This window comes from Syngnathus leptorhynchus, unplaced genomic scaffold, assembly GCF_054491065.1.
Source record: "Syngnathus leptorhynchus isolate UIUO unplaced genomic scaffold, UIUO_Slep HiC_scaffold_41, whole genome shotgun sequence".
Taxonomy (NCBI): Eukaryota; Metazoa; Chordata; class Actinopteri; order Syngnathiformes; family Syngnathidae; genus Syngnathus; species Syngnathus leptorhynchus.
In genome coordinates, this window is record NW_028232008.1 from 345,001 (window position 1) to 368,060 (window position 23,060).

Genomic DNA, 23,060 nt, shown 5'->3' on the forward strand with positions numbered 1-23,060 from the left:
ACTGCCGGGAGGGAAGCTGCGCCCCGGCCGAGTCAGACTCAGCCGTTGCGCCCCCCCCGAGCCCGCAGCGCGTAGCGCGGAAGCCATACGCCCCCCCGATGCGGAGCGACAGACGCCCCCGCGACCGCGGTTGGTCGGGAAGGCTTTTCGGATAGAGGTCGGACGGTGTGTGTGGACGGCTTCCCGTGGTGCCGCCGCTATCAAGCCGGAGGGTTTGAGAAACGACATTCGCGGAAGGACCGGCGCGGCCGGCGGACGCTCGCACGCGCGGCGCCCGACACTCAGCCGCTCGCTCGGCCTCCGTGGATCGTGGCTAGGTGGGATGGATGCCAAACCGGGTCGTCTCGGTCTCGCCGCAGTACGGTCGCGCCGGGGCCTGCGGGGCGGCGCGGGGAGCGCACGCTCACGCGGCGGCCGGGGCGCTAGAGTGCGACCCGCAGTGGGTAGGAACCGTCCACCCGACGTCGGACGAGCCGAGGCCGATGGGGGCCCTACCAAGGCGGGTCATGAGTGCCAGTCGGTCAGTTGGGTGAGGGGGTACTCGGAGGCCCGCCGGGAGCAGACGGGCGACCGGGGATGGGGGGCGTACGCGGGCGGGCGCCGGGAGAAAACGGCCCGTCCGGGGTCGAATCTCGGCCTGTGTTTAAGGAGCCGGCCGGGCATCACGCTCCTTCCTTGGATGGACAACATTCGCAGTTGACACTTTGTGTCATTTTATCCGAGCGGGCGGGCGCCGCGAGGCGGACCGTCCGGGGCGACTCTCGGCCTGTGTTTAAGGAGCCGGCCGGGCATCACGCTCCTTCCTTGGATGGACAACATTCGCAGTTGACACTTTGTGTCATTTTATCCGAGCAGACGGGCGCCGCGAGGCGGACCGTCCGGGGCGACTCTCGGCCTGTGTTTAAGGAGCCGGCCGGGCATCACGCTCCTTCCTTGGATGGACAACATTCGTAGTTGACACTTTGTGTCATTTTATCCGAGCGGGCGGGCGCCGCGAGGCGGACCGTCCGGGGCGACTCTCGGCCTGTGTTTAAGGAGCCGGCCGGGCATCACGCTCCTTCCTTGGATGGACAACATTCGCAGTTGACACTTTGTGTCATTTTATCCGAGCGGACGGGCGCCGCGAGGCGGACCGTCCGGGGCGACTCTCGGCCTGTGTTTAAGGAGCCGGCCGGGCATCACGCTCCTTCCTTGGATGGACAACATTCGCAGTTGACACTTTGTGTCATTTTGTTCGGCCTGTGTTTAAGGAGGCGGCCGTCCTCCACTCGGTCCGTGTTTAAGGAGCAACACTCGCGCTCCGGTTCGGCCTGTGTTTAAGGAGGCGGCCGTCCTCCCCTTGGTCTGTGTTAAGGGCGACACTCGGTCCGTGTTTAAGGAGCCTGGCCCTCGCGCTCCGGTTCGGCCTGTATTTAGGGAGGCGGCCGTCCTCCGCTTGGTCTGTGTTAAGGGCGACACTCGGTCCGTGTTTAAGGAGCCTGGCCCTGACGCTCCTCTCCGGCCTGTGTTTAAGGAGGCGGCCGTCCTCCCCTTGGTCTGTGTTAAGGGCGACACTCGGTCCGTGTTTAAGGAGCGGCCCTCGCGCTCCGGTTCGGCCTGTATTTAGGGAGGCGGCCGTCCTCCGCTTGGTCTGTGTTAAGGGCGACACTCGGTCCGTGTTTAAGGAGCCGGCCCTGACGCTCCTCTTCGGCCTGTGTTTAAGGAGGCGGCCGTCCTCCACTTCCTTCCATGCACCACCACATTCGCAGTTGACACTTTGCCATTTTTTCAGAGAGGTGACACTTAGTCGTTTTTTCGAAAGTTGACACTTAGTCGTTTTTTCGAAAGTTGACACTTTGCCGTTTTTTCAGAGAGGTGACACTTTGTCGTTTTTTCGAAAGTTGACACTTAGCCGTTTTTTCGAAAGTTGACACTTAGCCGTTTTTTCGAAAGTTGACACTTAGTCACTTTTTCGCCACAGTGACACCTCCAGCGCGTGCCACGGCGCTTTTCAGGTCTTCTATCCGACCTTGTGCTGTCGAGGACGGCGTGTCCGACGCCGTGGGGAGACCAGCACCATCTCCTCCATACTCGTAAACGAGGTGCTTTGGAAAACGGGGGGAAAGTCGATGAGTACACTGACTACTGGGACCATTTCATTGTACTCTGGCGCACCTGAAGACCAAAAAAGGTACTGCACCTTAGCCCGGGTACCTCACCCCCTGGTACCTCGAGGAGAACTTAGAAAAATTTCGACAAATTTTTGGTGAGCTCCAGGGAGAGAGGCTGATTTTTCGCTTTTTGAGGCCGACCGCCGAACCGGCGCGGGGCGGACTCACAAGCCCCGCAGAGCCGTGGGCACTTAGTCGTTTTTTCAGAGAGGCGACACTTAGTCGTTTTTTCAGAGGCGACACTTAGTCGTTTTTTCGAAAGTTGACACTTAGCCGTTTTTTCGAAAGTCGACACTTAGCCGTTTTTTTGGAAAGTTGACACTTAGTCGTTTTTTCGAAAGTTGACACTTAGTCGTTTTTTCGCCACAATTGGCTCTGAGCTCCAGGGGGAGAGCCTGGTTTTGCCTTATTTCAGGCCGGCTGGGGAACCGGCGCGGGTCGGATGCACGAGCCCGGTAGAGCCGTGGGCACTTAGAAAATTTTCGCCGATTAAGCTGGGACCTCCAGGCGGAGACCGGCATTCCTCGTCCTCGGGGTTCGACCCAGGAACCGGCGCTGGGCAGACGCCGTAGCCACGCAGAGCCGTGGGCACTTAGAAAATATTCGCCAAGTTGGCTCTGAGCTCCAGGCGGAGAGGCTGGTTTTGCCTTATTTCAGGCCGGCTGGGGAACCGGCGCGGGTCGGATGCACGAGCCCGCAGAGCCGTGGGCACTTTGCCATTTTCTCAGAGTCGACACTTAGTCGTTTTTTCAGAGAGGCGACACTGTCGTTTTTTCGAAAGTTGACACTTTGCCGTTTTTTCAGAGAGGCGACACTTAGCCGTTTTTTTCGAAAGTTGACACTTAGCCGTTTTTTCGAAAGTCGACACTTAGCCGTTTTTTCAGAGATGTGACACTTTGCCGTTTTTTCGAAAGTTGACACTTAGCCGTTTTTTCGAAAGTCGACACTTAGCCGTTTTTTCAGAGATGTGACACTTTGCCGTTTTTTCGAAAGTTGACACTTAGCCGTTTTTTCGAAAGTTGACACTTAGTCGTTTTTTCAGAGATGTGACACTTAGAAACTTTTTGCCAAGTTGGCTGTGAGCTCCAGGAGGAGACCGTTATTTTTCGTCATTCGAGGCCGACTGCGGAACCGGCGCTGAGCGGACGCCAAAGCTCGGCAGGGCCGTGGGCACTTAGAAACTTTTTGCCAAGTTGGCTGTGAGCTCCAGGAGGAGACCGTTATTTTTCGTCATTCGAGGCCGACTGCGGAACCGGCGCTGGGCGGACGCCAAAGCTCGGCAGGGCCGTGGGCACTTAGAAACTTTTTGCCAAGTTGGCTGTGAGCTCCAGGAGGAGACCGTTATTTTTCGTCATTCGAGGCCGACTGCGGAACCGGCGCTGAGCGGACGCCAAAGCTCGGCAGGGCCGTGGGCACTTAGAAACTTTTTGCCAAGTTGGCTGTGAGCTCCAGGAGGAGACCGTTATTTTTCGTCATTCGAGGCCGACTGCGGAACCGGCGCTGGGCGGACGCCAAAGCTCGGCAGGGCCGTGGGCACTTAGAAACTTTTTGCCAAGTTGGCTGTGAGCTCCAGGAGGAGACCGTTATTTTTCGTCATTCGAGGCCGACTGCGGAACCGGCGCTGGGCGGACGCCAAAGCTCAGCAGGGCCGTGGGCACTTAGAAACTTTTTGCCAAGTTGGCTGTGAGCTCCAGGAGGAGACCGTTATTTTTCGTCATTCGAGGCCGACTGCGGAACCGGCGCTGGGCGGACGCCAAAGCTCAGCAGGGCCGTGGGCACTTAGAAACTTTTTGCCAAGTTGGCTGTGAGCTCCAGGAGGAGACCGTTATTTTTCGTCATTCTAGGCCGGCTGCAGAACCGGCGCGGCTCGGATGCACGAGCCCGCAGAGCCGTGGGCACTTTGCCACTTTTTCGCCACAATTGGCTGTGAGCTCCAGGAGGAGACCGTTATTTTTCGTCATTCTAGGCCGGTTGCAGAACCGGCGCGGCTCGGATGCACGAGCCCGCAGAGCCGTGGGCACTTAGAAAATTTTCAGAGAGGCGACACTTTGCCATTTTTTCAGAGAGGTGACACTTAGTCGTTTTTTCGAAAGTTGACACTTAGCCGTTTTTTCGAAAGTTGACACTTAGTCGTTTTTTCGAAAGTTGACACTTAGTCGTTTTTTCGCCACAGTGCCCACCTCCAGCGCGTGCCACGGCGCTTTCCAGGTCTTCTATCCGACCTTGTGCTGTCGAGGACGGCGTGTCCGACGCCGTGGGGAGACCAGCACCATCTCCTCCATACTCGTAAAGGAGGTGCTTTGGAAAACGGGGGGAAAGTCGATGAGTACACTGACTACTGGGACCATTTCATTGTACTCTGGCGCACCTGAAGACCAAAAAAGGTACTGCATCTTAGCCCGGGTACCTCACCCCCTGGTACCTCGAGGAGAACTTAGAAAAATTTCGACAAATTTTTGGTGAGCTCCAGGGAGAGAGGCTGATTTTTCGCTTTTTGAGGCCGACTGCCGAACCGGCGCGGGGCGGACTCACAAGCCCCGCAGAGCCGTGGGCACTTAGTCGTTTTTTCAGAGAGGCGACACTTAGTCGTTTTTTCGAAAGTCGACACTTAGCCGTTTTTTCGAAAGTTGACACTTAGCCGTTTTTTCGAAAGTTGACACTTAGTCGTTTTTTCGCCACAATTGGCTCTGAGCTCCAGGGGGAGAGGCTGGTTTTGCCTTATTTCAGGCCGGCTGGGGAACCGGCGCGGGTCGGATGCACGAGCCCGCAGAGCCGTGGGCACTTTGCCGTTTTTTCAGAGAGGCGACACTTAGTCGTTTTTTCAGAGAGGCGACACTTAGTCGTTTTTTCAGAGAGGCGACACTTAGCCGTTTTTTCAGAGAGGCGACACTTAGTCGTTTTTTCGAAAATTGACACTTAGCCGTTTTTTCGAAAGTTGACACTTAGCCGTTTTTTCGAAAGTCGACACTTAGCCGTTTTTTTCGAAAGTTGACACTTTTCGCCGATTTTGCTGGGACCTCCAGGCGAGGACCGGCGTTTTTCGTCTTCCGGGTCCGACCCGGGAACCAGCACCGAGCGGACACATTCGCTCGCAAGTGCCGTTGGCACTTAGAAAATTTTTCGTTTGTCATGAGCTCCGGGCGGAGACCGGCGTTTTTCGTCTTCCGGGTTCGACCCAGGAACCAGCGCCGAGCGGACACATTCGCTCGCAAGTGCCGTTGGCACTTAGAAGATTTTTCGTTTGTCATGAGCTCCGGGCGGAGACCGGCGTTTTTCGTCTTCCGGGTTCGACCCGGGAACCAGCGCCGAGCGGACACATTCGCTCGCAAGTGCCGTTGGCACTTAGAAAATTTTTCGTTTGTCATGAGCTCCGGGCGGAGACCGGCGTTTTTCGTCTTCCGGGTTCGACCCGGGAACCAGCGCCGAGCGGACACATTCGCTCGCAAGTGCCGTTGGCACTTAGAAAATTTTTCGTTTGTCATGAGCTCCGGGCGGAGACCGGCGTTTTTCGTCTTCCGGGTTCGACCCGGGAACCAGCGCCGAGCGGACACATTCGCTCGCAAGTGCCGTTGGCACTTAGAAAATTTTTCGTTTGCCATGAGCTCCGGGCGGAGACCGGCGTTTTTCGTCTTCCGGGTTCGACCCGGGAACCAGCGCCGAGCGGACACATTCGCTCGCAAGTGCCGTTGGCACTTAGAAAATTTTTCGTTTGCCATGAGCTCCGGGCGGAGACCGGCATTTTTCGTCATTCGAGGCCGACGGGGGAACCAGCCGGAGCGGACACGTTTGCTCGGAAGAGCCGTTGGCACTTAGAAAAAATTCCGTGTCTCGTGAGCTCCAGGGGGACAGGCTGGTTTTATTCATCCGTAGCCGACATGGGAACCAGCGCGGAGCGGATTGGTGTTGCGCTGGCATATACCTCATCTCTCTCAGGAGTCCCCCCCTTATACGTGCCGATTGTGTTTTGGAAAACGGGGGGTAACTGGATGAGTACACTGACTAGGGGGACCAGTACACTAGCGAGTGGGACCAGTACACTGACTAGTGGGACCAACACACTATGAGCGCCTGGTACCTAAAATGGAAGTATAGAGGCCGAATTTCGGGCAAGATCACGCCGGGTTAGGCTTCCAGGACCTCGGCTAAGCAATTTTAACGGGTCGCCCGGTTCTTTTTTGATCCAGCCCGGTTCTTTTTTTTATCCAGCCCGGTTCTTTTTACACTTCCAGCTGGAGCTCGGGAGCGGCTTTTTGCACAAGATCACGCCGTGTTAGGCTTCCAGGACCTCGGCTAAGCAATTTTAACGGGTCGCCCGGTTCTTTTTTTTATCCAGCCCGGTTCTTTTTTTATCCAGCCCGGTTCTTTTTACACTTCCAGCTGGAGCTCGGGAGCGGCTTTTTGCACAAGATCACGCCGTGTTAGGCTTCCAGGACCTCGGCTAAGCAATTTTAACGGGTCGTCCGGTTCTTTTTTTTATCCAGCCCGGTTCTTTTTTTTATCCAGCCCGGTTCTTTTTACACTTCCAGCTGGAGCTCGGGAGCGGCTTTTTGCACAAGATCACGCCGTGTTAGGCTTCCAGGACCTCGGCTAAGCAATTTTAACGGGTCGCCCGGTTCTTTTTTTTTTTATCCAGCCCGGTTCTTTTTTTATCCAGCCTGGTTCTTTTTACACTTCCAGCTGGAGCTCGGGAGCGGCTTTTTGCACAAGATCACGCCGTGTTAGGCTTCCAGGACGTCGGCTAAGCAATTTTAACGGGTCGCCCGGTTCTTTTTTTGATCCAGCCCGGTTCTTTTTTTATCCAGCCCGGTTCTTTTTACACTTCCAGCTGGAGCTCGGGAGCGGCTTTTTGCACAAGAACACGCCGTGTTAGGCTTCCAGGACCTCGGCTAAGCAATTTTAACGGGTCGCCCGGTTCTTTTTTGATCCAGCCCGGTTCTTTTTTTTATCCAGCCCGGTTCTTTTTACACTTCCAGCTGGAGCTCGGGAGCGGCTTTTTGCACAAGATCACGCCGTGTTAGGCTTCCAGGACCTCGGGTAAGCAATTTTAACGGGTCGCCCGGTTCTTTTTTTTTTATCCAGCCCGGTTCTTTTTTTATCCAGCCTGGTTCTTTTTACACTTCCAGCTGGAGCTCGGGAGCGGCTTTTTGCACAAGATCACGCCGTGTTAGGCTTCCAGGACGTCGGCTAAGCAATTTTAACGGGTCGCCCGGTTCTTTTTTTGATCCAGCCCGGTTCTTTTTTTATCCAGCCCGGTTCTTTTTACACTTCCAGCTGGAGCTCGGGAGCGGCTTTTTGCACAAGAACACGCCGTGTTAGGCTTCCAGGACCTCGGCTAAGCAATTTTAACGGGTCGCCCGGTTCTTTTTTGATCCAGCCCGGTTCTTTTTTTTATCCAGCCCGGTTCTTTTTACACTTCCAGCTGGAGCTCGGGAGCGGCTTTTTGCACAAGATCACGCCGTGTTAGGCTTCCAGGACGTCGGCTAAGCAATTTTAACGGGTCGCCCGGTTCTTTTTTTGATCCAGCCCGGTTCTTTTTTTATCCAGCCCGGTTCTTTTTACACTTCCAGCTGGAGCTCGGGAGCGGCTTTTTGCACAAGAACACGCCGTGTTAGGCTTCCAGGACCTCGGCTAAGCAATTTTAACGGGTCGCCCGGTTCTTTTTTGATCCAGCCCGGTTCTTTTTTTATCCAGCCCGGTTCTTTTTACACTTCCAGCTGGAGCTCGGGAGCGGCTTTTTGCACAAGATCACCCCGTGTTAGGCTTCCAGGACCTCGGCTAAGCAATTTTAACGGGTCGCCCGGTTCTTTTTTTTATCCAGCCCGGTTCTTTTTTTATCCAGCCTGGTTCTTTTTACACTTCCAGCTGGAGCTCGGGAGCGGCTTTTTGCACAAGATCACGCCGGGTTAGGCTTCCAGGACCTCGGCTAAGCAATTTTACCGGGTCGCCCGGTTCTTTTTTTGAACCAGCCCGGTTCTTTTTACACTTCCAGCTGGAGCTCAGCAGCGGCTATTTGCACAAGATCACGCCGGGTTAGGCTTCCAGGACCTCGGTTAAGCACTTCTAACGGGCCCTGGTCCACCCCTGCCAGCGCAATTCAAAACTTGGCATTAATTTCGACCTAAGAGACGAAGTCTGATTTTTTTCTACCACTTGGGCGGCCTTTTTGCACCCAGAACACCCGCACCGGCACCATAAATTCGAAGGGTGCCGAGTGCGTCGGCGCAGATTCTGCGACGGAGTGACACTTCCCTCTTGTGGACATTCGGCGGTAGGTGAAATGCGCACTCGGTCTTCTCTTTTCTTTTCCTTCCAGTGAAACTTTGGCAACATTCTGCGAGCTGCTGGCTTCCAGAACCTCGGCCAAGCAGGTGGAGGATTTTTTTCCACTTCCAGCTGGAGGTGAGGAGGGACTTTTTGGGCAAGATCACGCCGACTTAGCAAGCAAGGTGGAAGTGCCAGCATGCTCCGTGGCTGGAAGTGTGGATGTGCCAGCACCCTCCGTGCCTGGAGCTATGGAAGTGTGGAGCTCCAGCACCCTCCGTGCCTATGGAAGTGTGGAGCTCCAGCACCCTCCCTGCCTATGGAAGTGTGGAGCTCCAGCACCCTCCCTGCCTATGGAAGTGTGGAGCTCCAGCACCCTCCCTGCCTATGGAAGTGTGGAGCTCCAGCACCCTCCCTGCCTATGGAAGTGTGGAGCTCCAGCACCCTCCCTGCCTATGGAAGTGTGGAGCTCCAGCACCCTCCCTGCCTATGGAAGTGTGGAGCTCCAGCACCCTCCCTGCCTATGGAAGTGTGGAGCTCCAGCACCCTCCCTGCCTATGGAAGTGTGGAGCTCCAGCACCCTCCCTGCCTATGGAAGTGTGGAGCTCCAGCACCCTCCCAGCCTATGGAAGTGTGGAGCTCCAGCACCCTCCCTGCCTATGGAAGTGTGGAGCTCCAGCACCCTCCCTGCCTATGGAAGTGTGGAGCTCCAGCACCCTCCCAGCCTATGGAAGTGTGGAGCTCCAGCACCCTCCCTGCCTATGGAAGTGTGGAGCTCCAGCACCCTCCCTGCCTATGGAAGTGTGGAGCTCCAGCACCCTCCGTGCCTATGGAAGTGTGGAGCTCCAGCACCCTCCCTGCCTATGGAAGTGTGGAGCTCCAGCACCCTCCGTGCCTGGAGCTATGGAAGTGTGGAGCTCCAGCACCCTCCGTGCCTAGGGAAGTGTGGAGCTCCAGCACCCTCCGTGCCTATGGAAGAGCCACCTCCGCGGGCATGCTGCTCAACCACGCCGGCCCAGAGTTCCAGCCGCTCGCCTACACTCTCTCACAAGCCCCGCCTGGAGCTCCCCAGCCCGCCCCTGGTACCTCAACTACCGAGGCCAGCCGCTCGACCAGGCCGGCCCAGAGTTCCAGCCGCTCGGCTTCACTCTCTCACAAGCCCCGCCTGGAGCTCCCCAGCCCGCCCCTGGTACCTCAACTACCGAGGCCAGCCGCTCGACCACGCCGGCGCAGAGTTCCAGCCGCTCGGATAAGCTCTGCCACTCTCCCGCTAAGCAGCCACCGGTAACGGGGAAATGTCGCCGCCTTGTGGACACGCCCTTGTAAATGAATGGGCTTTCGCACTTAGTGCAATTTTCGCCAGCTCCGTGGCTGCAAGTATGGAGCTATGGAGCCACCAGCCAGGCTGGAGCTCTGGAGCTATGGAAGTATGGAGCTCTGGAGCTATGGAGCTATGGAGCTATGGAGCTATGGAGCTATGGAGCTCTGGGGCTATGGAGCTATGGAGCTATGGAGCTATGGAAGTATGGAGCTATGGAGCTATGGAGCTATGGAAGTATGGAGCTATGGAGCTATGGAGCTATGGAAGTACGGAGCTATGGAGCTATGGAAGTATGGAAGTATGGAAGTATGGAAGTATGGAGCTATGGAGCTATGGAGCTATGGAGCTATGGAGCTCTGGAGCTCTGGAGCTATGGAGCTATGGAAGTAGGGAGCTATGGAGCTATGGATGTATGGAGCTATGGAGCCACCAGCCAGCCAGGCTGGAGCTATGGAAGTATGGAGCCATGGAGCTCTGGAGCTATGGAAGTATGGAGCTATGGAGCTATGGAGCTCTGGAGCTATGGAGCTCTGGAGCTATGGAGCTCTGGAGCTATGGAGCTATGGAAGTATGGAGCTATGGAGCTATGGAAGTATGGAGCTATGGAGCTATGGATCTATGGAAGTATGGAGTTATGGAGCTCTGGAGCTATGGAGCTATGGAGCTATGGAGCTATGGAGCTATGGAAGTCTGGAGCTATGGAAGTATGGAGCTATGGAGCTATGGAAGTATGGAGCTCTGGAGCTATGGAGCTATGGAGCCACCAGCCAGCACCCTCCGTGGCTCAACCACGCCGGCCCAGACTTCCAGCCGCTCGGCTTCACTCTCTCACAAGCCCCGCCTGGAGCTCCCCAGCCCGCCCCTGGTACCTCAACTACCGAGGCCAGCCGCTCGACCAGGCCGGCCCAGAGTTCCAGCCGCTCGGCTTCACTCTCTCACAAGCCCCGCCTGGAGCTCCCCGGCCCACCCCTGGTACCTCAACTACCGAGGCCAGCCGCTCGACCACGCCGGCGCAGAGTTCCAGCCGCTCGGATAAGCTCTGCCACTCTCCCGCTAAGCAGCCACCGGTAACGGGGAAATGTCGCCGCCTTGTGGACACGCCCTTGTAAATGAATGGGCTTTCGCACTTAGTGCAATTTTCGCCAGCTCCGTGGCTGCAAGTATGGAGCTATGGAGCCACCAGCCAGGCTGGAGCTCTGGAGCTATGGAAGTATGGAGCTCTGGAGCTCTGGAGCTATGGAGCTATGGAGCTATGGAGCTATGGAGCTCTGGGGCTATGGAGCTATGGAGCTATGGAGCTATGGAAGTATGGAGCTATGGAGCTATGGAGCTATGGAAGTATGGAGCTATGGAGCTATGGAGCTATGGAAGTACGGAGCTATGGAGCTATGGAAGTATGGAAGTATGGAAGTATGGAAGTATGGAGCTATGGAGCTATGGAGCTATGGAGTTCTGGAGCTCTGGAGCTATGGAGCTATGGAAGTAGGGAGCTATGGAGCTATGGATGTATGGAGCTATGGAGCCACCAGCCAGCCAGGCTGGAGCTATGGAAGTATGGAGCCATGGAGCTCTGGAGCTATGGAAGTATGGAGCTATGGAGCTATGGAGCTCTGGAGCTATGGAGCTCTGGAGCTATGGAGCTATGGAAGTATGGAGCTATGGAGCTATGGAAGTATGGAGCTATGGAGCTATGGATCTATGGAAGTATGGAGTTATGGAGCTCTGGAGCTATGGAGCTATGGAGCTATGGAGCTATGGAGCTATGGAAGTCTGGAGCTATGGAAGTATGGAGCTATGGAGCTATGGAAGTATGGAGCTCTGGAGCTATGGAGCTATGGAGCCACCAGCCAGCACCCTCCGTGGCTCAACCACGCCGGCCCAGAGTTCCAGCCGCTCGGCTTCACTCTCTCACAAGCCCCGCCTGGAGCTCCCCAGCCCGATCTGGTACCTCAACTACCGAGGCCAGCCGCTCGACCAGGCCGGCCGAGAGTTCCAGCCGTTCGGCTTCACTCTCTCACAAGACCCGCCTGGAGCTCCCCGGCCCACCCCTGGTACCTCAACTACCGAGGCCAGCCGCTCGACCACGCCGGCGCAGAGTTCCAGCCGCTCGGATGAGCTCTGCCACTCTCCCGCCGCGCAGCCACCGGTAACGGGGAAATGTCGCCGCCTTGTGGACACGCCGTTGTAAATGAATGGGCTTTCGCACTTAGTGCAATTTTCGCCAACTCTGTGACTGGTGCTATGGAAGTATGGAGCTCTGGTGCTATGGAAGTATGGAGCTATGGAGCTCTGGTGCTATGGAGCTATGGAGCTCTGGTGCTATGGAGCTATGGAGCTCTGGTGCTATGAAAGTATGGAGCTATGGAGCTATGGAAGTATGGAGCTATGGAGCTATGGAAGTCTGGAGCTATGGAAGTATGGAGCTATGGAGCTATGGAAGTATGGAGCTCTGGAGCTATGGAGCCACCAGCCAGCACCCTCCGTGGCTCAACCACGCCGGCCCAGAGTTCCAGCCGCTCGGCTTCACTCTCTCACAAGCCCCGCCTGGAGCTCCCCGGCCCACCCCTGGTACCTCAACTACCGAGGCCAGCCGCTCGACCACGCCGGCGCAGAGTTCCAGCCGCTCGGATAAGCTCTGCCACTCACCCGCCGCGCAGCCACCGGTAACGGGGAAATGTCGCCGCCTTGTGGACACGCCGTTGTAAATGAATGGGCTTTCGCACTTAGTGCAATTTTCGCCAACTCTCTGACTTAGAGCTATGGAAGTATGGAGCTATGGAGCCACCAGCCACCCAGGCTGGAGCTATGGAGCTCTGGAGGTATGGAGCTCTGGTGCTATGGAAGTATGGAGCTCTGGTGCTATGGAAGTATGGAGCTCTGGTGCTATGGAAGTATGGAGCTATGGAAGTATGGAGCTCTGGTGCTATGGAGCTATGGAGCTCTGGTGCTATGGAAGTATGGAGCTATGGAAGTATGGAGCCCTGGTGCTATGGAGCTATGGAGCTCTGGTGCTATGGAGCTATGGAGCTCTGGTGCTATGGAGCTATGGAGCTCTGGTGCTATGGAGCTATGGAGCTCTGGTGCTATGGAAGTATGGAGCTCTGGTGCTATGGAAGTATGGAGCTCTGGTGCTATGGAAGTATGGAGCTATGGAAGTATGGAGCTCTGGTGCTATGGAGCTATGGAGCTCTGGTGCTATGGAAGTATGGAGCTATGGAAGTATGGAGCTCTGGTGCTATGGAGCTATGGAGCTCTGGTGCTATGGAGGTATGGAGCTCTGGTGCTATGGAGCTATGGAGCTCTGGTGCTATGGAGCTATGGAGCTCTGGTGCTATGGAGCTATGGAGCTCTGGTGCTATGGAGCTATGGAGCTCTGGTGCTATGGAGCTATGGAGCTCTGGAGGTATGGAGCTCTGGTGCTATGGAGCTCTGGAGCTCTGGTGCTATGGAGCTCTGGTGCTATGGAGCTATGGAGCTCTGGAGGTATGGAGCCACCAGCCAGCACCCTCCGTGGCTGGATCAATGGAAGTGTTTTAGGTACCAGGCAGCCAAAGGGCCGAGGCCTCACGCTCGACCACGCCGGCGCAGAGTTCCAGCCGCTCGGATAAGCTCTGTCACTCACCCGCCGCGCAGCCACCGGTAACGGGGAAATGTCGCCGCCTGGCGGACACGCCGTTGTAAATGAATGGGCTTTCGCACTTAGTGCAATTTTCGCCAACTCTCTGACTTAGAGCTATGGAAGTATGGAGCTATGGAGCCACCAGCCACCCAGGCTGGAGCTATGGAGCTCTGGAGGTATGGAGCTCAGGTGCTATGGAAGTATGGAGCTATGGAGCTATGGAAGTATGGAGCTATGGAGCTATGGAGCTCTGGAAGTATGGAGCTATGGAGCTCTGGAGCTATGGAGCCCTGGAGCCCTGGAGCTATGGAGCTCTGGTGCTATGGAGGTATGGAGCTCTGGAGGTATGGAGCTCTGGAGGTATGGAGCTATGGAGCTATGGAGCCCTGGAGCTATGGAGCTATGGAGCCCTGGAGCTATGGAGCTATGGAGCCCTGGAGCTATGGAGCTATGGAGCTCTGGTGCTATGGAGCTATGGAGCTCTGGTGCTATGGAGCTATGGAGCTCTGGTGCTATGGAGCTATGGAGCTCTGGTGCTATGGAGCTATGGAGCTCTGGAAGTATGGAGCTATGGAGCTCTGGAGGTATGGAGCTATGGAGCCCTGGAGCTATGGAGCCCTGGAGCTATGGAAGTATGGAGCTCTGGTGCTATGGAGCTATGGAGCTCTGGTGCTATGGAGCTATGGAGCTCTGGAGCTATGGAGCTCTGGAGGTATGGAGCTATGGAGCTATGGAGCTCTGGAGGTATGGAGCTATGGAGCTATGGAAGTATGGAGCTCTGGTGCTATGGAGCTATGGAGCTCTGGTGCTATGGAGCTATGGAGCTCTGGTGCTATGGAGCTATGGAGCTATGGAGCTCTGGAAGTATGGAGCTCTGGTGCTATGGAGCTATGGAGCTCTGGTGCTATGGAGCTATGGAGCTCTGGTGCTATGGAGCTATGGAGCTCTGGTGCTATGGAGCTCTGGTGCTATGGAGCTCTGGTGCTATGGAGCTATGGAGCTCTGGTGCTATGGAGCTATGGAGCTCTGGAGGTATGGAGCTCTGGAGGTATGGAGCTCTGGAGGTATGGAGCTTTGGAGCCCTGGAGCTCTGGAGGTATGGAGCTATGGTGCTATGGAGCTCTGAAGCCATGGAGCTCTGGTGCTATGGAGCTCTGGAGCTCTGGAGGTATGGAGCTCTGGAGGTATGGAGCTATGGAGCCCTGGAGCTCTGGAGGTATGGAGCTATGGTGCTATGGAGCTCTGAAGCCATGGAGCTCTGGTGCTATGGAGCTCTGGAGCTCTGGAGGTATGGAGCTCTGGAGGTATGGAGCTATGGAGCCCTGGAGCTCTGGAGGTATGGAGCTATGGTGCTATGGAGCTCTGAAGCCATGGAGCTCTGGTGCTATGGAGCTCTGGAGCTCTGGAGGTATGGAGCTATGGAGCCCTGGAGCTCTGGAGGTATGGAGCTATGGTGCTATGGAGCTCTGAAGCCATGGAGCTCTGGTGCTATGGAGCTCTGGAGGTATGGAGCTCTGGAGGTATGGAGCTCTGGAGGTATGGAGCTATGGAGCCCTGGAGCTCTGGAGGTATGGAGCTATGGTGCTATGGAGCTCTGAATCCATGGAGCTCTGGTGCTATGGAGCTATGGAGCTCTGGTGCTATGGAGCTATGGAGGTATGGAGCCACCAGCCAGCACCCTCCGTGGCTGGATCAATGGAAGTGTTTTAGGTACCAGGCAGCCAAAGGGCCGAGGCCTCACGCTCGACCACGCCGGCGCAGAGTTCCAGCCGCTCGGATAAGCTCTGTCACTCACCCGCCGCGCAGCCACCGGTAACGGGGAAATGTCGCCGCCTTGTGGACACGCCGTTGTAAATGAATGGGCTTTCGCACTTAGTGCAATTTTCGCCAACTCTCTGACTTAGAGCTATGGAAGTATGGAGCTATGGAGCCACCAGCCACCCAGGCTGGAGCTCTGGAGCTCTGGAGGTATGGAGCTCTGGTGCTATGGAAGTATGGAGCTCTGGTGCTATGGAAGTATGGAGCTATGGAGGTATGGAAGTATGGAGCTATGGAAGTATGGAGCTATGGAGCTCTGGAAGTATGGAGCTATGGAGCTCTGGAGGTATGGAGCCCTGGAGCTATGGAGCCCTGGAGCTATGGAAGTATGGAGCTCTGGTGCTATGGAGCTATGGAGCTCTGGTGCTATGGAGCTATGGAGCTATGGAGCTCTGGAGCTATGGAGCTCTGGAGGTATGGAGCTATGGAGCTATGGAGCTCTGGAGGTATGGAGCTATGGAGCTATGGAAGTATGGAGCTCTGGTGCTATGGAGCTATGGAGCTCTGGTGCTATGGAGCTATGGAGCTCTGGTGCTATGGAGCTATGGAGCTATGGAGCTCTGGAAGTATGGAGCTCTGGTGCTATGGAGCTATGGAGCTCTGGTGCTATGGAGCTATGGAGCTCTGGTGCTATGGAGCTCTGGTGCTATGGAGCTCTGGTGCTATGGAGCTATGGAGCTCTGGTGCTATGGAGCTCTGGAGGTATGGAGCTCTGGAGGTATGGAGCTCTGGAGGTATGGAGCTATGGAGCCCTGGAGCTCTGGAGGTATGGAGCTATGGTGCTATGGAGCTCTGAAGCCATGGAGCTCTGGTGCTATGGAGCTATGGAGCTCTGGTGCTATGGAGCTATGGAGCTATGGAGCTCTGGAAGTATGGAGCTCTGGTGCTATGGAGCTATGGAGCTCTGGTGCTATGGAGCTATGGAGCTCTGGTGCTATGGAGCTATGGAGCTCTGGTGCTATGGAGCTCTGGTGCTATGGAGCTCTGGTGCTATGGAGCTATGGAGCTCTGGTGCTATGGAGCTATGGAGCTCTGGAGGTATGGAGCTCTGGAGGTATGGAGCTCTGGAGGTATGGAGCTATGGAGCCCTGGAGCTCTGGAGGTATGGAGCTATGGTGCTATGGAGCTCTGAAGCCATGGAGCTCTGGTGCTATGGAGCTCTGGAGCTCTGGAGGTATGGAGCTCTGGAGGTATGGAGCTATGGAGCCCTGGAGCTCTGGAGGTATGGAGCTATGGTGCTATGGAGCTCTGAAGCCATGGAGCTCTGGTGCTATGGAGCTCTGGAGCTCTGGAGGTATGGAGCTCTGGAGGTATGGAGCTCTGGAGGTATGGAGCTATGGAGCCCTGGAGCTCTGGAGGTATGGAGCTATGGTGCTATGGAGCTCTGAAGCCATGGAGCTCTGGTGCTATGGAGCTCTGGAGGTATGGAGCTCTGGAGGTATGGAGCTCTGGAGGTATGGAGCTATGGAGCCCTGGAGCTCTGGAGGTATGGAGCTATGGTGCTATGGAGCTCTGAAGCCATGGAGCTCTGGTGCTATGGAGCTCTGGAGGTATGGAGCTCTGGAGGTATGGAGCTCTGGAGGTATGGAGCTATGGAGCCCTGGAGCTCTGGAGGTATGGAGCTATGGTGCTATGGAGCTCTGAAGCCATGGAGCTCTGGTGCTATGGAGCTATGGAGCTCTGGTGCTATGGAGCTATGGAGGTATGGAGCCACCAGCCAGCACCCTCCGTGGCTGGATCAATGGAAGTGTTTTAGGTACCAGGCAGCCAAAGGGCCGAGGCCTCACGCTCGACCACGCCGGCGCAGAGTTCCAGCCGCTCGGATAAGCTCTGTCACTCACCCGCCGCGCAGCCACCGGTAACGGGGAAATGTCGCCGCCTGGCGGACACGCCGTTGTAAATGAATGGGCTTTCGCACTTAGTGCAATTTTCGCCAACTCTCTGACTTAGAGCTATGGAAGTATGGAGCTATGGAGCCACCAGCCACCCAGGCTGGAGCTATGGAGCTCTGGAGGTATGGAGCTCAGGTGCTATGGAAGTATGGAGCTATGGAGCTATGGAAGTATGGAGCTATGGAGCTATGGAGCTCTGGAAGTATGGAGCTATGGAGCTCTGGAGGTATGGAGCTATGGAGCCCTGGAGCCCTGGAGCTATGGAGCTCTGGTGCTATGGAGGTACGGAGCTCTGGAGGTATGGAGCTCTGGAGGTATGGAGCTATGGAGCTATGGAGCCCTGGAGCTATGGAGCTATGGAGCCCTGGAGCTATGGAGCTATGGAGCCCTGGAGCTATGGAGCTATGGAGCTCTGGTGCTATGGAGCTATGGAGCTCTGGTGCTATGGAGCTATGGAGCTCTGGTGCTATGGAGCTATGGAGCTCTGGAAGTATGGAGCTATGGAGCTCTGGAGGTATGGAGCTATGGAGCCCTGGAGCTATGGAGCCCTGGAGCTATGGAAGTATGGAGCTCTGGTGCTATGGAGCTATGGAGCTCTGGTGCTATGGAGCTATGGAGCTCTGGAGCTATGGAGCTCTGGAGGTATGGAGCTATGGAGCTATGGAGCTCTGGAGGTATGGAGCTATGGAGCTATGGAAGTATGGAGCTCTGGTGCTATGGAGCTATGGAGCTCTGGTGCTATGGAGCTATGGAGCTCTGGTGCTATGGAGCTATGGAGCTATGGAGCTCTGGAAGTATGGAGCTCTGGTGCTATGGAGCTATGGAGCTCTGGTGCTATGGAGCTATGGAGCTCTGGTGCTATGGAGCTCTGGTGCTATGGAGCTCTGGTGCTATGGAGCTATGGAGCTCTGGTGCTATGGAGCTATGGAGCTCTGGAGGTATGGAGCTCTGGAGGTATGGAGCTCTGGAGGTATGGAGCTATGGAGCCCTGGAGCTCTGGAGGTATGGAGCTATGGTGCTATGGAGCTCTGAAGCCATGGAGCTCTGGTGCTATGGAGCTCTGGAGCTCTGGAGGTATGGAGCTCTGGAGGTATGGAGCTATGGAGCCCTGGAGCTCTGGAGGTATGGAGCTATGGAGCTCTGAAGCCATGGAGCTCTGGTGCTATGGAGCTCTGGAGCTCTGGAGGTATGGAGCTCTGGAGGTATGGAGCTCTGGAGGTATGGAGCTATGGAGCCCTGGAGCTCTGGAGGTATGGAGCTATGGTGCTATGGAGCTCTGAAGCCATGGAGCTCTGGTGCTATGGAGCTCTGGAGGTATGGAGCTCTGGAGGTATGGAGCTATGGAGCCCTGGAGCTCTGGAGGTATGGAGCTATGGTGCTATGGAGCTCTGAAGCCATGGAGCTCTGGTGCTATGGAGCTCTGGAGGTATGGAGCTCTGGAGGTATGGAGCTCTGGAGGTATGGAGCTATGGAGCCCTGGAGCTCTGGAGGTATGGAGCTATGGTGCTATGGAGCTCTGAAGCCATGGAGCTCTGGTGCTATGGAGCTATGGAGCTCTGGTGCTATGGAGCTATGGAGCTCTGGTGCTATGGAGCTATGGAGCTCTGGTGCTATGGAAGTATGGAGCTCTGGTGCTATGGAAGTATGGAGCTCTGGTGCTATGGAAGTATGGAGCTATGGAAGTATGGAGCTCTGGTGCTATGGAGCTATGGAGCTCTGGTGCTATGGAAGTATGGAGCTATGGAAGTATGGAGCTCTGGTGCTATGGAGCTATGGAGCTCTGGTGCTATGGAGGTATGGAGCTCTGGTGCTATGGAGCTATGGAGCTCTGGTGCTATGGAGCTATGGAGCTCTGGTGCTATGGAGCTATGGAGCTCTGGTGCTATGGAGCTATGGAGCTCTGGTGCTATGGAGCTATGGAGCTCTGGAGGTATGGAGCTCTGGTGCTATGGAGCTCTGGAGCTCTGGTGCTATGGAGCTCTGGTGCTATGGAGCTATGGAGCTCTGGAGGTATGGAGCCACCAGCCAGCACCCTCCGTGGCTGGATCAATGGAAGTGTTTTAGGTACCAGGCAGCCAAAGGGCCGAGGCCTCACGCTCGACCACGCCGGCGCAGAGTTCCAGCCGCTCGGATAAGCTCTGTCACTCACCCGCCGCGCAGCCACCGGTAACGGGGAAATGTCGCCGCCTGGCGGACACGCCGTTGTAAATGAATGGGCTTTCGCACTTAGTGCAATTTTCGCCAACTCTCTGACTTAGAGCTATGGAAGTATGGAGCTATGGAGCCACCAGCCACCCAGGCTGGAGCTATGGAGCTCTGGAGGTATGGAGCTCAGGTGCTATGGAAGTATGGAGCTATGGAGCTATGGAAGTATGGAGCTATGGAGCTATGGAGCTCTGGAAGTATGGAGCTATGGAGCTCTGGAGGTATGGAGCTATGGAGCCCTGGAGCCCTGGAGCTATGGGGCTCTGGTGCTATGGAGGTATGGAGCTCTGGAGGTATGGAGCTCTGGAGGTATGGAGCTATGGAGCTATGGAGCCCTGGAGCTATGGAGCTATGGAGCCCTGGAGCTATGGAGCTATGGAGCCCTGGAGCTATGGAGCTATGGAGCTCTGGTGCTATGGAGCTATGGAGCTCTGGTGCTATGGAGCTATGGAGCTCTGGTGCTATGGAGCTATGGAGCTCTGGTGCTATGGAGCTATGGAGCTCTGGAAGTATGGAGCTATGGAGCTCTGGAGGTATGGAGCTATGGAGCCCTGGAGCTATGGAGCCCTGGAGCTATGGAAGTATGGAGCTCTGGTGCTATGGAGCTATGGAGCTCTGGTGCTATGGAGCTATGGAGCTCTGGAGCTATGGAGCTCTGGAGGTATGGAGCTATGGAGCTATGGAGCTCTGGAGGTATGGAGCTATGGAGCTATGGAAGTATGGAGCTCTGGTGCTATGGAGCTATGGAGCTCTGGTGCTATGGAGCTATGGAGCTCTGGTGCTATGGAGCTCTGGAGGTATGGAGCTATGGTGCTATGGAGCTCTGAAGCCATGGAGCTCTGGTGCTATGGAGCTCTGGAGCTCTGGAGGTATGGAGCTCTGGAGGTATGGAGCTATGGAGCCCTGGAGCTCTGGAGGTATGGAGCTATGGTGCTATGGAGCTCTGAAGCCATGGAGCTCTGGTGCTATGGAGCTCTGGAGCTCTGGAGGTATGGAGCTCTGGAGGTATGGAGCTCTGGAGGTATGGAGCTATGGAGCCCTGGAGCTCTGGAGGTATGGAGCTATGGTGCTATGGAGCTCTGAAGCCATGGAGCTCTGGTGCTATGGAGCTCTGGAGGTATGGAGCTCTGGAGGTATGGAGCTCTGGAGGTATGGAGCTATGGAGCCCTGGAGCTCTGGAGGTATGGAGCTATGGTGCTATGGAGCTCTGAAGCCATGGAGCTCTGGTGCTATGGAGCTATGGAGCTCTGGTGCTATGGAGCTATGGAGGTATGGAGCCACCAGCCAGCACCCTCCGTGGCTGGATCAATGGAAGTGTTTTAGGTACCAGGCAGCCAAAGGGCCGAGGCCTCACGCTCGACCACGCCGGCGCAGAGTTCCAGCCGCTCGGATAAGCTCTGTCACTCACCCGCCGCGCAGCCACCGGTAACGGGGAAATGTCGCCGCCTTGTGGACACGCCGTTGTAAATGAATGGGCTTTCGCACTTAGTGCAATTTTCGCCAACTCTCTGACTTAGAGCTATGGAAGTATGGAGCTATGGAGCCACCAGCCACCCAGGCTGGAGCTCTGGAGCTCTGGAGGTATGGAGCTCTGGTGCTATGGAAGTATGGAGCTCTGGTGCTATGGAAGTATGGAGCTATGGAGGTATGGAAGTATGGAGCTATGGAAGTATGGAGCTATGGAGCTCTGGAAGTATGGAGCTATGGAGCTCTGGAGGTATGGAGCCCTGGAGCTATGGAGCCCTGGAGCTATGGAAGTATGGAGCTCTGGTGCTATGGAGCTATGGAGCTCTGGTGCTATGGAGCTATGGAGCTATGGAGCTCTGGAGCTATGGAGCTCTGGAGGTATGGAGCTATGGAGCTATGGAGCTCTGGAGGTATGGAGCTATGGAGCTATGGAAGTATGGAGCTCTGGTGCTATGGAGCTATGGAGCTCTGGTGCTATGGAGCTATGGAGCTCTGGTGCTATGGAGCTATGGAGCTATGGAGCTCTGGAAGTATGGAGCTCTGGTGCTATGGAGCTATGGAGCTCTGGTGCTATGGAGCTATGGAGCTCTGGTGCTATGGAGCTCTGGTGCTATGGAGCTCTGGTGCTATGGAGCTATGGAGCTCTGGTGCTATGGAGCTCTGGAGGTATGGAGCTCTGGAGGTATGGAGCTCTGGAGGTATGGAGCTATGGAGCCCTGGAGCTCTGGAGGTATGGAGCTATGGTGCTATGGAGCTCTGAAGCCATGGAGCTCTGGTGCTATGGAGCTATGGAGCTCTGGTGCTATGGAGCTATGGAGCTATGGAGCTCTGGAAGTATGGAGCTCTGGTGCTATGGAGCTATGGAGCTCTGGTGCTATGGAGCTATGGAGCTCTGGTGCTATGGAGCTATGGAGCTCTGGTGCTATGGAGCTCTGGTGCTATGGAGCTCTGGTGCTATGGAGCTATGGAGCTCTGGTGCTATGGAGCTATGGAGCTCTGGAGGTATGGAGCTCTGGAGGTATGGAGCTCTGGAGGTATGGAGCTATGGAGCCCTGGAGCTCTGGAGGTATGGAGCTATGGTGCTATGGAGCTCTGAAGCCATGGAGCTCTGGTGCTATGGAGCTCTGGAGCTCTGGAGGTATGGAGCTCTGGAGGTATGGAGCTATGGAGCCCTGGAGCTCTGGAGGTATGGAGCTATGGTGCTATGGAGCTCTGAAGCCATGGAGCTCTGGTGCTATGGAGCTCTGGAGCTCTGGAGGTATGGAGCTCTGGAGGTATGGAGCTCTGGAGGTATGGAGCTATGGAGCCCTGGAGCTCTGGAGGTATGGAGCTATGGTGCTATGGAGCTCTGAAGCCATGGAGCTCTGGTGCTATGGAGCTCTGGAGGTATGGAGCTCTGGAGGTATGGAGCTCTGGAGGTATGGAGCTATGGAGCCCTGGAGCTCTGGAGGTATGGAGCTATGGTGCTATGGAGCTCTGAAGCCATGGAGCTCTGGTGCTATGGAGCTCTGGAGGTATGGAGCTCTGGAGGTATGGAGCTCTGGAGGTATGGAGCTATGGAGCCCTGGAGCTCTGGAGGTATGGAGCTATGGTGCTATGGAGCTCTGAAGCCATGGAGCTCTGGTGCTATGGAGCTATGGAGCTCTGGTGCTATGGAGCTATGGAGGTATGGAGCCACCAGCCAGCACCCTCCGTGGCTGGATCAATGGAAGTGTTTTAGGTACCAGGCAGCCAAAGGGCCGAGGCCTCACGCTCGACCACGCCGGCGCAGAGTTCCAGCCGCTCGGATAAGCTCTGTCACTCACCCGCCGCGCAGCCACCGGTAACGGGGAAATGTCGCCGCCTTGTGGACACGCCGTTGTAAATGAATGGGCTTTCGCACTTAGTGCAATTTTCGCCAACTCTCTGACTGGAGCTCTGGAGGTATGGAGCTCTGGTGCTATGGAAGTATGGAGCTATGGAGCTATGGAAGTATGGAGCTATGGAGCTATGGAGCTCTGGAAGTATGGAGCTATGGAGCTCTGGAGATATGGAGCTATGGAGCCCTGGAGCCCTGGAGCTATGGAGCCCTGGAGCTATGGAGCTATGGAGCCCTGGAGCTATGGAGCTATGGAGCCCTGGAGCTATGGAGCTATGGAGCTCTGGTGCTATGGAGCTATGGAGCTCTGGTGCTATGGAGCTATGGAGCTCTGGTGCTATGGAGCTATGGAGCTCTGGTGCTATGGAGCTATGGAGCTCTGGAAGTATGGAGCTATGGAGCTCTGGAGGTATGGAGCTATGGAGCTCTGGAGGTATGGAGCTATGGAGCCCTGGAGCTATGGAGCCCT